Source organism: Malus sylvestris, chromosome 16, assembly GCF_916048215.2.
Source record: "Malus sylvestris chromosome 16, drMalSylv7.2, whole genome shotgun sequence".
NCBI lineage: Eukaryota > Viridiplantae > Streptophyta > Magnoliopsida > Rosales > Rosaceae > Malus > Malus sylvestris.
This window is the reverse complement of record NC_062275.1, coordinates 25,962,204-25,975,151: the sequence shown is the minus strand read 5'-3', so window position 1 is coordinate 25,975,151 and position 12,948 is coordinate 25,962,204. Positions and strand designations below refer to the sequence as shown.

General features: G+C 35.9%; 1 pseudogene; it reads right to left on the bottom strand.

Moving 5' to 3' along the window:
• Positions 1-203: 203 nt before the first annotated feature.
• On the bottom strand, positions 204-1,035 carry LOC126609242 (uncharacterized; annotated as a pseudogene).
• Positions 1,036-12,948: the final 11,913 nt, after the last annotated feature.

Genomic DNA, 12,948 nt, shown 5'->3' with positions numbered 1-12,948 from the left:
AGAGAGACGATTGCATGTGGGAGCCCAGTGACCATATTGTAGGCATAGCTGACATTGCACAGATCGACCAGAGAAGAAAGATTGACCATAGTTTTGGCGAGAAGGACTAGCACCAAGTAGACCACTAAAATTGTTGTTGTTCCAGTTGTTAGGTTTGTTGCCCCCAAAGTTCTGGTTTTGATTAGAACGATTTCGATTTCGATTTAAAAAATTGTTGTTGTTCCAGTTTCCTTTGTTCGAGATGCCTTCAGAATTGGCGGATTGAGCAGCATAGGCATGAAATGGTGCAGCAGATGAGGAAGAGGCTCTGGTTTTACATTTTTGAAGAGAGATTTCTTTACTTAATAAGAGGCCATGAAGTTCATCAACAATCATAGCTTCATTTCGAGTCTCAATAAAGTCAACAAATGATTCGTATTCATCCTGTAGTCCAGATAAGATGTACGCCATGAGATCAGATTCAGTCAGTGGTTTGCCAGCGGCTGCGAGTTTATCAGAGATATCTTTAATGAAATTCAGAAAGTCGGTCATGGAAGAATCACCTTTCTGAATTGTTTGGATCTTCGATCAAAGACTGTGCACTTATGTGCGAGAAGCACTAAAGAAGCGCCGCTCAAGAGATTGCCAAAGAGAGCGAGAGTCTTCCATGCTAATGGTCAAGGGAAGAAGATCTTCAGAAAGAGTAGAGTTGATCCAAATGGTTAGAATCTGATCACGCTCACACCAGGCTTAAAAAGAATCATTGAGTACACATTCGCCAGAGGAGTTTCAGAAAAATTTGAGAGGACACAAATCCTTGCCATTGATGAGTCCAAGAAGCTTGAAACGCTTTAGGACAAAGATGAAGAGATTGCGCCAAGTAATATAATTTTGACGATTGAGCTTCGTCGGAACCATTCTAGCAACATTTGCAATGGAAATCGATCCAATCGACATGATCGAGGGGTTAGAGATGTCACTGTGAGGGAGATTCGCTAGAAAATTAGGGTTTGCAGGAGGTTGAGAAGTGGAATCGGAGGAATTGGCGGCAATCATCATATCAAGATTTGCTAAATTGAGGGAAGAAAGGAAGAAATCAGAAAAGCAGCGATCTGTTTGGGAGGTAAGAAAATTCAAGAAACGCTAAGAAGTTTCAAGAAGATAGGGAAACGCCGGATTAGAGTCAGTTAGACAATGGTGATGATACCATGTTGAAACTCAGAATCCAGAGAGGAAAACTAGAAGAGAATTGTAGAGAGAAAGAGTGAGAGAAATATAATTGTGGTTATTCATTCATCTAAAAGAACCATACATAAGGTATTTATACATAAATATCCTATCCCAAATATATGTGCCAGCTCAGCATAATACAACTAACTAATCACAACACATCACAAGCTTATCAGCTAAGTAAGAATCTAATTTGGTGGTGGTTTTGATACATTGATGCTATGTGAGGATGTACTCTTAACACACCCTCTCAAGCTGAAGGAAAGAGATTGATAGGAGCATATTTATGCGACTTAATTAGCTTGTTTCCTTGCATTTACGTTGCTAGTACTTAGTAATTTTAGTATTTTAAGCTATTTTCGTGCAATTTCAGGTTCTAAGGACAAAGTATGCAAAAAGATGCATTTTGGAGCCTTTTGGAGCAGTTTTGGGCATGAATTGAATAGCTTATGCTTGGAGTAATATTGATTGACGAAATTGAAGGCCTAAAGGATGTTAGAAGTCAATTTGGAAGCTTATAAGACACAATTTCAGCACCTCCTACAAAGGTGGCGCCTTGTCCCCTTTGTGTTTCCTCCTTGTCTCCTCTTGTGCAACAATTTCCCTTGCCATGTTTCCCTAATTTCAGAACCAAAAACACATTTCCCTTTCTCCCTTGTCCCTTGCCGCACCATACATCCTCTTTCCCTTTTAATTTCGGACCTTAAGTACCTTTCCTATATTGTGCCACATCTTTGTTACCTATTTCTCTTTAATTTCTGATTCTTTCTTACCTATTTCTGACCCAAAATTATATTCCCTTTTGTTTCAATTCTTGCTGCACAAGGGGAGAGGATTCTTACCAATTTTGTGCCTCAAAACACATTCCTAAATCTGTCCTACACTCTCTTCCGAATTTCCTTTCATATTCTCTTTAATTTCTGCACCTTTCTTGCCTATTTTCCATTGATTTCTGATTCCAAATTTAATAAATTCGTAGCCATTCCTTTCCCTATAAATAAGACCCATTTCTGACCATTCTAAGGACTCCACCCTTCACGATAACCAACCTATATCCATCCACAACAATTCATTCACTCCCATTCACGCAGAAACCATCCAACCTCCCTTTGCCGTGCCCATCCTTCACCAATCTCCATAACTTCTGACCCTAAACACAATCCATACACTCACCCACTTGTGTGCTGCAGCAAGAAGGAAGAAGAAAGGACCCTTGGATGTCCAAGCTTCATTGTTGGTGCATTCTAGGTGTAATTCGTTCTATGATTTCAATGTATAATTTCTTTTCTTTTCATTTTGCTATGAACATGAGTGGCTAAACCCTTATTGGTTAGGGGTGATTTCAAAGCCATGACTGTGTGTGCAATTTGATTTGATAAATTCCAGTTATGAATTCTTGAATCGTGAATGCAATTGATTTAACTATTTGATTAATAACTTATTTGTGTTTGTTAATTAGGGGTCGACACTTGATTGGCATGCATAAATCTGATGCTAGAGTATAAGGATATTTCACATAATCGTTACAAACTTATATTCATATGTAGTAAAGGTTGCTAGTCACAATCGCGTTAAGTTCAATTCCTAGCATGAGTGACATGATGTCATAGTTGCAAGTGCTTTGTCATTGCTTATGGTTTTCATTGAACGTAATGATCTTTGATCGTATCTCTATTATGATGTCATGTAGGGGACCTTTGAAGAATGCTTTGGGTTGTCGAATGATGCTATCCAATCCAATAATACAAGGAAAATCTGAGAGTTAGCTAGTGATGTCACGGTTAATTTGGGGCAATGTCGTTCATAATTCTATGAAGGAATAACTGGAAATCGAGTCGTTTGCATACGTGTCATGTGTAGAGAAAGAGCCTCTAACTAATCCATCATCCATTTAAACTCCAAATTCGTTTTACAATCTGTTTTAATTACAACGTTTTGTCTTGTTTTCAATTTCGTCAAAACCAAATCCCCCTTTATTTTAAAGTGTTAGATTAGTTAGAAATCCATTTAGTTTGTGTTTTTAAGTGCTTTGATTCAAGTTGTAACCCAATTTTGTCCAAATTTGTGTTTGTGTTCAAAACTGTCCAGAAAGTGTTTTTAAGGCAGTTTTGAGTGTTTGGTTGCTGTTTTGAGTCTTTTGGTTTGTTTTAGTGTTTTAAATTTTAGTTTTGCATTCTTTGAGTCTAGTTTAGTGTGTTAAACTTTGTTTTTACGTTTTTAAGTCAGTTTTCAAGAGTTTAGCAATCCCTCCTAATCCCCGGTTTAGAACGATCCCTACTTACATACTTTGCTACAATTGATAAAAAGAGGGTTTAATTTGTGTGCTTATATATTTCGCATCAAATTTTTGGCGCCGTTGCCGGGGATTAGCAACTTTGCTAATCCCCCGTTGTTTCTTTTTATTTCTTTTTTGTGTCTTTTGTTTTAGTTACTGATTTTGTTTTGCTTTGTTTTATTTACTTTTGATATTTGATTTAGTTTTGTTTCTTTGATTTCAGGAACTAGAGAAGTAAGACATGGATTTTGCTAACATTCAAGCTCAATTGGCGAATCTTACTTCTCAATTGTCAGAGATTGCCGGAAGGACCACAATGCAAAGTGTCCCTACATGTGGTGTGTTCTATGGGCAAGGATATCCAACTCATCAATGTTCTCAATTCGCTACAAATGAAGATGCTTGGGGTTATCAATGCCATAGCCAATCATGGGACAACATGTTTTCCAATGCTTACAATTCGGATTGGAGAGATTATTCAGATTACATGTGGGGAGAACCTCAACAATTCCAACATGGTGCATATTGGCAGTAAGAAGAGTTCTATCAATGGCCATATGCACCATCACAGCCACCACAACAATCTGCTCAATTCAATTCAGGTACGTCTCTGGATAATGATATGTTGAATAAATTACTCACCTCTTTGAATCAGGAAGTAGAAAATCAAAACAAAGAGATGCAAAATCAAGCCACGAAGACGGGCAAATTGGAGGAGCAAATTGGGCAGATTATGGAGTTCATGGCATAAATTCAAGAGCAAAGTGAACTCTCCAACTCAACTATAGAAAATTTGAAGGAAAATTTTGAAATCCATGATGCTATCAATTTGGAAAGTGGCATGGAGGTTGGAACAAGCCCAAAAACGTCCAAACCAATCCAAAACATGGATGAATAGCTGTTGTTCGAAGAAGAAGAGGATGACAAGGCCACGGCAAGGGAAGAACCACCCTTGCCGCAACCTACCCTTGCTCCACTACCCTTGCCGCAGCCTCCCAATGCTCCACCACTGTCCAATACAGGTAAGTTGGGTCCAATTTTCGTTAATTCTAACCCTATGCCACCCAATGTCCCTTTTCCTCGCAGGTTTTTGATTCCCAAGCAAGAAGAGAGTGAAAAAGACATTGTGGAAGCTCTTCCTAAGGTGCAAAGTGATATCCAAATTCTTGGTACAGCAAACCAAGTTTCAAATTGTGTTGAATTGTTTGAAGAACTTTGTACATCAAAAAGAAGGATTCAAGAAAAAGAAGTGGCTGGAGAATGTCAAGAATTCATCAAAGAGGACGTATTTGAAACAACAAAGCCCAAAGAAGTTGAGTTTGATGACACGGGACAAATCACAACCATCGTAGTAAATCTGGCCAAATTCAAAGTCCCTGAAATGTTCAAAGAAGTGGTGTTCGTCCTTTAGTTCTTATCGGAGCAAAAAGGTAAGATATTTTCTCCAATTTCAAATACGTTTTCTACTAACATGTTGATTTTGATGATTTAGGCACCCACGTTAGAATTTAAACCATTGCCGGATCATTTAAAGTATCACCGTCCATTCAAAGATCAATTCCATGCCCTGGCCACCAATGGAGCTTAATTGGAGGTCTTCGTCCGACTGCAAGACGTTAAAGCAAGCGCTTCTTGGGATGCAACCCATGCATTCAACTTAGGAACGATGGAACTTTCACTCCACACTCAGATTTGCGTTCTTAAACCCTTATCTTTGCTGCCTTTATTTTATCATACTTAGTTGTTTTTTTTTGTTTGTTTGCTTTCTGTGAGTTATGCTTAAAACATTGAGGACAATGTTTGATTTAAGTGCGGGGGGATAACAAAGTATTTTTGATGCAAATTCGTGGGTTTTATTACCTATCCCCTCTAAAGTTGTTTCTCACTGTTTTTAAGTGTTTTAAGTGCATTTTGAGCTGTTTTGGTGTGTGTTGAAGTAAAAATCCGAAAATTTGATAAAAATTTGAAAAATTGTTTTGAAAAAGCCAAAAAGAGTTGTTTTTGTGTGTTTGTCTGTGTCTTAGGGTACCTTCCAACACAATGATGAGGATTTGGTTTTTAATTACATGACTGTTAAAGAAAGTTACAAACATGGATGAAAGTTTGATATGCTCTTTGGTTTATGCTTGGTTGTAGTTATAGTTTACGAATTCGCATGCAATCATAAAAGAAAAAAAATTAGTTTTTGTAACATGCTTGAAGGAAGGAACTCAAATTAACGTTACAACCTTGTGAGACTTGAGCCTAAACATTATTTGGAGAGTTATTAATCTGTGCATTCTTTTTTTCTAAAGTCATTGCATGATCTCATCATTCTTTGCTTGGTTGCTACTTAGAATGCGTTTCATCATTATAGATCCAAATACTAGAACTCATGCCCGTTCCATTCAAAGCATGTTATTGATTTGCATAACACATATTCAAGATGAAGTTGTTTAGTTACCACCAAAGCCAAATAGCCAAATCCACCCTTGTCATATGTTTTGTAGGTTTAACCCCTTTGAGCCTTCGTTAGCCTATTTTCTTTGTTAACCACATTATCCCTACCTAGCCTAGATTAGGACTGTCCACACCCTTGTTCTTAAAGAATAGTGAAGCATGACTTAGAGGGAATTCCTTTTGATTTTTGCAGAAAAACAAGTGTGGGGGAAGGGTTTTCAAAGTGTGTTTTGTGTGTCAAAAGAAAGAAAAGGGCATAAAAAAAAAAAAAAAATTTCTTGGAAAAAGAAAAAGAAGAAGAAAAGTGTGTGAAAAGTATGAAAAAGAGTTGAAAAATAAGTGAGAATGAACTCACATGTGTTGGTTGTTGAAGAAAGGGTCCAAAAGTTTGAATTTGACCCTAAGTGTTGCATGAATCTTCCCTTGTGTTTAAAAGTTGATTTTTGCATTCAAAAGTAATTCTAAGTGTCAATTTCATTACTTTGCTTACTATTTCTTTAATTTGCTTACTATTTCTTTAAGAACGTTTGTTTTTCCTTACCTTTCTTTGTTAGCCAATATCCTTAGCCCCGTTACAACCCTTAGACTTCTATCTTGAGTGTTGTGTATTTCAATATGTGGAGTTTGGAATTGGTATGAGCATATGATATCATTGGTTCTCGCTTCTATGTAGTAGCATTCTGTTCATGAGATCATATATATACATGCATTAATAATTCCAGAAAAGTCCTTTCTTTGCTATAACATATGTGAGTACTAGTTTACATGTTTACATCAATCTTCTCACATATACCTAGTGTAGGGTGTGTAGTCAGAAAATCTGAGTGAAAATTGAGTGCATATCTAGTAAGGAATTGAGGGAATTCTCTAAGGCATGTTACTACATTCAAAAATGTTGTTTTAATGGATTATATGCGAACTAGTGAATGGTGACTACGATTAAGTATGTGCTCGAGGGTAAAGATGACTAAAATCTGTGTAAGTAATGATTTTTAGCATGTCATATGCATTGGAAATCCCTAAGACAATTGTTGGAAGGTCTAGGTTGTGTTTTGTTTTGTTTTGTTTTGCTCGAGGACTAGCAAAAGCTAAGTGTGGGGGAATTTGATAGGAGCATATTTATGCGACTTAATTAGCTTGTTTCCTTGCATTTACGTTGCTAGTACTTAGTAATTTTAGTATTTTAAGCTATTTTCGTGCAATTTCAGGTTCTAAGGACAAAGTATGCAAAAAGATGCATTTTGGAGCCTTTTGGAGCAGTTTTTGGCATGAATTGAATAGCTTATGCTTGGAGTAATATTGATTGACGAAATTGAAGACCTAAAGGATGTTAGAAGTCAGTTTGGAAGCTTAGAAGACACAATTTCAGCACCTCCTACAAAGGTGGCGCCTTGTCCCCTTTGTGTTTCCTCCTTGTCTCCTCTTGTGCAACAATTTCCCTTGCCATGTTTCCCTAATTTCAGAACCAAAAACACCTTTCCCTTTCTCCCTTGTCCCTTGCCGCACCATACATCCTCTTTCCCTTTTAATTTCTGACCTTAAGTACCTTTCCTATATTGTGCCACATCTTTGTTACCTATTTCTCTTTAATTTCTGATTCTTTCTTACCTATTTCTGACCCAAAATTATATTCCCTTTTGTTTCAATTCTTGCTGCACAAGGGGAGAGAATTCTTACCTATTTTGTGCCTCAAAACACATTCCTAAATCTGTCCTACACTCTCTTCTGAATTTCCTTTCCTATTCTCTTTAATTTCTGCACCTTTCTTGCCTATTTTCCATTGATTTCTGATTCCAAATTTAATAAATTCGTAGCCATTCCTTTCCCTATAAATAAGACCCCTTTCTGACCATTCTAAGGAATCCACCCTTCACGATAACCAACCTATATCCATCCACAACAATTCATTCACTCCCATTCACGCAGAAACCATCCAACCTCCCTTTGCCGTGCCCATCCTTCACCAATCTCCATAACTTCTGACCCTAAACACAATCCATACACTCACCCACTTGTGTGCTGCAGCAAGAAGGAAAAAGAAAGGACCCTTGGATGTCCAAGCTTCATTGTTGGTGCATTCTAGGTGTAATTCGTTCTATGATTTCAATGTGTAATTTCTTTTCTTTTCGTTTTGCTATGAACATGAGTGGCTAAACCCCTATTGGTTAGGGGTGATTTCAAAGCCATGACTATGTGTGCAATTTGATTTGATAAATTCCAGTTATGAATTCTTGAATCGCGAATGCAATTGGTTTAACTATTTGATTAATAATTTATTTGTGTTTGTTAATTAGGGGTCGACACTTGATTGGCATGCATAAATCTGATGCTAGAGTATAAGGATGTTTCACATAATCGTTACAAACTTATATTCATATGTAGTAAAGGTTGCTAGTCACAATCGCGTTAAGTTCAATTCCTAGCATGAGTGACATGATGTCATAGTTGCAAGTGCTTTGTCATTGCTTATGGTTTTCATTGAACGCAATGATCTTTGATCGTATCTCTATTATGATGTCATGTAGGGGACTTTTGAAGAATGCTTTGGGTTGTCGAATGATGCTATCCAATCCAATAATACAAGGAAAATCTGAGAGTTAGCTAGTGATGTCACGGTTAATTTGGGGCAATGTCGTTCATAATTCTATGAAGGAATAACTGGAAATCGAGTCGTTTGCATACGTGTCATGTGTAGAGAAAGAGCCTCTAACTAATCCATCATCCATTTAAACTCCAAATTCGTTTTACAATCTGTTTTAATTACAACGTTTTGTCTTGTTTTCAATTTCGTCAAAACCAAATCCCCCTTTATTTTAAAGTGTTAGATTAGTTAGAAATCCATTTAGTTTGTGTTTTTAAGTGCTTTGATTCAAGTTGTAACCCAATTTTGTCCAAATTTGTGTTTGTGTTCAAAACTGTCTAGAAAGTGTTTTTAAGGCAGTTTTGAGTGTTTGGTTGCTGTTTTGAGTCTTTTGGTTTGTTTTAGTGTTTTAAATTTTAGTTTTGCATTCTTTGAGTCTAGTTTAGTGTGTTAAACTTTGTTTTTACGTTTTTAAGTCAGTTTTCAAGAGTTTAGCAATCCCTCCTAATCCCCGGTTTAGAACGATCCCTACTTACATACTTTGCTACAATTGATAAAAAGAGGGTTTAATTTGTGTGCTTATATATTTCGCATCAGTGATCGAACTGATAGCTTGGAAGTAAGAGCAGCAAATCGTTCAGCAGCCAAAGACTTGGTGAAAATATCCGCAATTTGAAGAAGTGAAGCAACATGTTGGACACCAATATGACCAAGTAACATGAATGATGGTTTGGGATCCTGAGGTCACGGGGATGCTAGAATGATGGTTTGGGGTTGGGTTGTTGAACGGAGAAGGTTGGTTGTGAGTGATGGCTCTCAGTGAACTTAGAGAGAGTGAGTGTTGCAGAGAAAGAGTTTAGAGTGAGAAGGAGACTAACATGAATGAGAGAAAGAGAGGGACCGAGAGTGGGTTTAATCCCACTTAGTAATTTCTTAAGTGAAATTACAAAAGTGCCCTCCATTGCTTTAAACTTACAAATTAACCCTCATAACTTTGATCTTCACTCACATGCTCGTGAGTATGAAAGCAATTAAAGAAACTAAGAAAATATGAGAATTGAAATTTAAGTTCAAGACACCTAATCAGGGCATTTTAGTCATTTTCACAAGGTTAAAGAATAAAATACAGTATTCTAAGATACGGGTTGTAACAAAACTTATATGAAAACATAGTTTTTCATTTCGTCTCACACAATTTTTTTTAATAAGAAGAAAAAATTGCAATATCTAGCCTATATAAAAATGCAAACATACATGATTGAAAACATTTGCAAAGAGAGAGTTTAGTTGATATAAACGACTCGGAGGTGGAGAGGATTTGACAAGTACACCACTATGATAATCTTTTCTTTTCCAAACTTGTATTACTTTTGGAACAATCAAACTCGAAACATATATAATCCTTGTGATCCTATTAACCTCCTTAAAATGAGTTACAAATTGTTTCTTAAGACTTGCTTATTGACCATGAATCCCACAAATATGACAAATAGGAATGAAACTCCCAGACCTTTTGGAATTGGGTTAGCTAAAGTATTGACTTATAGGCAAGGAAGAAAATATCGGTAATATCGGAAATATCGGTAGTCCGAAAACACGGAAATATCGATGGAAATATCGGGATAATATCGATATCGATAAAAATTACATGGAAACCACGGAAATTGTAAGAAAAACTTGGAAATTTTTATTGAAACTTTGCAGGATGTTTATTTAGTCAATTATCTATTAGTTTATCACAAAAAATTGGAAGGAAATGCATTGCATGATGGATTTAACTGATTTAAGTTGATTATATAGCGAGCTGGCAAACATTGTGAGTGTAGAAAATATATAATAATTAATGAAAGAAGTTTAAACACACCATAATCATTTATATATAATGAATTAGTACAATATTTTACACTTTATACATTGCATGGTAAGATACATGAGTGACTAAGTACCGCATAGAGTTCCTATGAGGTTCAAAATTTTCACTATCTTCATCATCACTATGTGTAGAGTAAGTGTATTGTGAAGAGTAGTTAGCAACCATGGCAATGGCTTTCAAGAACCGAAACCCAAAAGTCAATAGGAAACCGAATACTTCGGTATTTTTCGGGATGGTTTTGGTTTGGGACTTTTTCGGTTTGGTTTGGGATTTTCGGGAATTTTTTCCAACCATACATGTAAGTGACCAAATAAAAAATAGAAAAATTAAAAACCACATGCCATTGACTAAGTAATTAATTGACACAATTTAAAATATAATACCACAAAAAATTTGGAATATGTGCAAATTTGTTTCTTGCAAAAAGAATTCAAAACAAAACCATATATATAAATAGTTTAGCATGTTTTCACAAAAACGTAAGTGGTATAGTGGTCAAGTCACTGAAGGAGTTAGATGGGAGGGGTTCGAATCCCTTTATGTGCATGTTTGAGACTTTTCAGAAATTTTCAAATATTTTTAGGTTCATCTCGCAATATTATCGATAATATCGATATTATTGCGATATATTAACGATAATTAAAAAAAATACTCACGAAATATCATTATATGAAAAAAACGATAATATATCGCCGATATTATCGATTTTTAAATCTATGCTTATAGGTGTTTTAGAAGTAAGACCTAAACCTTGATCATCACCTACCTTCAAGCTAAGAATATAAGAGGCTGTAATGGAAGAAGAATTAGTAGTCATTTCAGACTCAAATCCTAGACTACTTTTGTCTTCAAAACTCTTTTGCATAGCTATGCATCTTGTCAAAATTTCCCGAACCTACGCTTACTTCCTGAACTTTTCCTTTTATCTCAACCAGTTTATCCTCAAAAGCTTTCTCACCAGATGTGAGAGTGTTTATTGTGGTATGAAGAATATCAATCTTTTCTAACAATGATTCTCGCAATTTGTAACACTTGGAAAGTATATATATATAAATGATAGTAGCAAAATTATTTTAGCTTTTAAATATTAAATAAGAAAAAAAAAATAGACAAAGGATGAGCTAATGTGTAGACATCCTAAACTCTTCTTCTTTTTCCCAACCATCACATGGTGGGGAGCCAAGAGAGTATGATCTTGTTCATAAATTTTTGGGGTGATGTGGGTAGTCTAGAGGGGTGAGTAGGCATTCTAAAATAGAGATGCAATGATGGGGTTAGAGAGAGTATTTCTAACTCTCATCGAAGAACTAGAGGAGAGCGAGAGGTTTTGGAAAGGGAAAAGTAGGAAAACGGAAAGAGGGGAGCTGAGAGGGTGCCTAGTTTGTTCTTCAATTGGTACAAAATGTTAGCTCAAATTAGTTAATTTTCTATTTTCTTACCATTGCAACTTTGATTTCTAGAAAACTACAGTTTGTGAGCCTCACTTTGGCTCTTGTTTTCTCTCAATCCATTATACCTTTTTAATAAGTCTTCTAATATATTTGAAATTAGACATGACAAGGAACAAAGCCCAATTTATTTAACCAATTTTGGTTGAGATCTTCTATGGAAAAATATGATTTGAAAATGTGAAAAAAATGTGGAAATCTGCAGATTTTGTGCAAAAAAACTGTTTGTGAACTCAAATTTGGAGCTTGATTATTTTTGTCTCTTAAATCCGTTTTGAGAAACTATTATTAGATTAGAAACTAGGTTTGTTAAGCTTTAAAATCCAAGTAATTCCATCCTTTTCCATGGAGTTTTGAGGGATAAAAATGGGGTCACAATATGGGGACTTAAGCTTGGTTCATCATGAGGTTGTGACAGGGGTATATTTGGGTAAACTTTTGATAGGCTGAAATTGAATCTTCATTCCAATTTTATGCTAACTTTTATTATTATTTATGTGATTTTAGCCCTGGGAGTGACTCCGGACACTTCGGAGGCTTAGAGAGGTATTCTAGTTAACTGGACACGAGGTAGGGGCTCTATTTCCCGATGATAGGTCTATATCATGTTTAATCTTTGTGATATTAGTGATTATATCTAATACAGTAGTAATGAAATGCTTGGATAAATGGAATTATTTGATTGTAATGGTTGTGTTATGCGTTGAAAGTTTCTTTTCTGGTGTATTTTATATATCGACTATGTTAAATGCTGTTATGTTTTGATGAATGGTTGAGCTATGTAAAATTGCTGGATTGAATATGTTGAGGTTTACAATTGTATCTGTGAAATTGAAATGTTCAGGTTGCATTACATGATACAGAGTCAAGTGTTGGGTTGTGTAAAGTTTTGGTTAAACAAAGTGTTGGAAAATTATATATATGTTCAAGCATCAGGGGAAGGGCGTGAACATATAGTTGGGCGTTGGGGGAAAGGTCCATATTAATGAAATTGAAACTACTAATAAAATTCAGGGTTAAGGGAGGAATGAGAGTTAACTTATATTCTATGGTGTTCGGAACCAGGTGGTATAAGCATGATTTAGGACGTGCGGGTTTGGATGCCATAAATATAAGTTAGCTG